Raw genomic sequence first — 2,650 nt, 5'->3', positions numbered from 1 at the left:
CAGAAGACACAGGTGGAGGCCTCAACAATCACCTGCATCTGTGACAACCTGACAAACAGACCACAGTTAGTGAGACTGAAGGACTGTGTGTCTAACCAGGTGCTCAACAACATGGGAACACCACAGGGCACTGTACTCTCACCATTCATTTTCACCCTCTACTGTTGAGACCTCCAGCACAAGTCCGACTTCTGTCATCTACAGAAATACTCAGACGACTCTGCAGTTGTTGTGTATCAGAGGAAGACAAGAGGCTGAGTACAGAGATCTGGTGGATCACTTTGTGGCCAGGTGAGGGAACAATCATCTAATCCTGACTGTAAACAAAACAAAGGAGAGGGTTGTTGATTTCAGGAGAAACAGGAAACCCTATTTCCATCATGGGAGAAGATGTGGAGGTGGTTCAGGAATATAAATACCTCGGTGTTCATCTGGAACACAGACTGGACTGGAGACGCAACAGAAGACAGGAACCACATGGACAAGCCGTCTACAAAAAGAGACAGAGCAGACTGCACTTCTCCAGGAAGCTAAGATCCTTCAAGGTTTGCAGCAAGTTGCTGCAGATCTTTAAGTCTGCTGCTGAGAGTGTCATCTCTTCTGCTATCATCTGTTGGTGCAGCAGCATCAGAGCCAGGAACCTCAAAAGGCTCAACAATCTGATAAAGAAGGCTGGATTGGTTCTGGTTCTGTTCTGGAGATGACTGTGGAATCTCTGGAGATGACGCAAAGAAAGATTCTTCAGAAGAGTCAAGAAAGCTATGGACGACTCTGACCGTCCTCTTCATGAGTCTGTATGGGGAAAACAGAGTATCATCAGTCAGAGGCTTCTTCAGGTTTGCTGCAACACAGACAGCTACAAAAGATCTTTCCTGCTGACAGCAATCAGTCATCTGCAATAACTCTTTGAAGAATCTGAATTAATGAGCTGCAACTACATTTCATTTCCCTTTGGGATCAATAAAGTCAAAGCATGTTTGGGTCATTCTTGCACACTACTCAAAGTTTGATAGAAAAAAATATTGAACAATTGGAAGTTATGGTGGAAACATTTTTGTGGTTTCAATGAAATGAAACAAAAAATGTAAAAAGATAATGAAGTTTCTCTTTTCCTGTGCAGTTTCACCTGTTTGCAGCTCGTTTTGCTGTTTGCTGCGCGTTTGCAGTTGTCGGCCACAGTTTCTGATCAAGTCATTATCTCCTCAACCTTCACCATCATCTGTTACAACCAGTAGATGAGTAGATGGACAAAGTAACCTGCTGTCAGTGTTGGTCAACTCATGCTTGGTTTGTTATTGAAGGACCTGCTTCACATGGTCCTTCTTTATTCTGTGTCCTCAGGTGTCCCCCTGTTGCATCAGGAAACTTCATCTTGGGATTTCCAGCAGGATTTTCTGAGTCCCTTCAGTCCTCTGTGTCTTCTCTCTCCTGATTGGTCCAGTGCTGCTGGTGATGCTGGACAATCATCACATAATAATACACACATTCCTTAATCTCTGTCTAAATAACAGATGATTAAAGTGAATTCCTGATCAAGTCATCATGTCCTCACCTTTTCCACAATCTGTTACAACCAGTAGATCAGCAGTTGGAGCAGGTCGTCTTCTTTAATTGTTGGTCAACTCAAGTTGAGGTACATGAGTTGACGGAGAAATGAAATAAAGAGAAAAGACATCAGAGTTTAAAAAAAAGAGAACATGGACAGAAGAAAGAACAGCTTTGAAATTTGACCTTAATTTCATTCATATTTAAAATTGTTAGCTGGGTAAAAATAAGTTTTCTTACTTTTTTTCGTCAACAGGGTTCTCTTCTCTACCTCCACCTTACTGGTGGTGTTGAAGGTGGAGGTTTACAGGTGGAGCATGTCTTCTTTAATTGTTGGTCAACTCAAGTCGTGGTACATGAGTTGACGGAGAAATGAAATAAAGATAAAACATAACAGGGTTAAAAAACAGAGAATATAAATCTGCAGAAAAAAGAAAAGGTTTGAAATCTGATCTCAATTTCATCCATATTTAAAATTGTTACTCGGGTAAAAATAGGTTTTCTTACTTTTTTTGTCAACAGGGTTCTCTTATCTTCCTCCGTCTGACTGGTGGTGTTGAAGGTGGAGGTTTACAGGTGGAGCAGGTCTTCTTCTTTAATTGTTGGTCAACTCAAGTCAAGTGACATGAGTTGACTGAGAAATGAAATAAAGAGAAAAGACAACAGAGTTAAAAAATGTGAACATGGACAGAAGAAAGAACAGCTTTGAAATTTGACCTCAATTTCATCCATATTTAAAATCGCTAGCCAGGTAAAAATAGGTTTTTTACTGTTTTTTTGTTAACTGGGATCTCTTATCTTCCACTGTCTGACTGGTGGTGTTGAAGGTGGAGGTTTACAGGCTGACGAGATCCAACCTGGAATGATCAGAGAATCAGAGATCTGCCACCAGCATGATGTGAAGGTAGAATGCAAAAACTTACAAGCGGTGTGAAAAACAAGGGATCCAGAAGGCAGGAACCACATGGACAACGATGAAAGAATCCAGCGATGAGCAGCTAAAACCTGAAAGATTAAAAACTGGGAGACTGGATTAGTAGACGAACAGGACAGAATAATTTACTATATTGGAAAGCAGCGTGTAGGGAAGCACCACTATTACACC

At 41.2% G+C, this 2,650-nt stretch overlaps 1 long non-coding RNA gene across 1 annotated transcript; it reads right to left on the bottom strand.

Annotated features, from left to right (window-relative positions):
- Positions 1 to 348: 348 nt before the first annotated feature.
- LOC114148055 (uncharacterized) lies at positions 349 to 2,088 on the bottom strand. The gene is made up of 5 exons (XR_003596198.1): positions 2,053 to 2,088; positions 1,786 to 1,886; positions 1,553 to 1,622; positions 1,127 to 1,455; positions 349 to 792 (listed from the first exon to the last, which is right to left on the bottom strand). It is a non-coding gene; the product is annotated as an uncharacterized LOC114148055 (long non-coding RNA).
- Positions 2,089 to 2,650: the final 562 nt, after the last annotated feature.

This window comes from Xiphophorus couchianus, chromosome 7 (genome assembly GCF_001444195.1).
Source record: "Xiphophorus couchianus chromosome 7, X_couchianus-1.0, whole genome shotgun sequence".
Lineage (NCBI taxonomy): Eukaryota > Metazoa > Chordata > Actinopteri > Cyprinodontiformes > Poeciliidae > Xiphophorus > Xiphophorus couchianus.
This window is presented reverse-complemented; position numbering and strand designations above follow the sequence as displayed.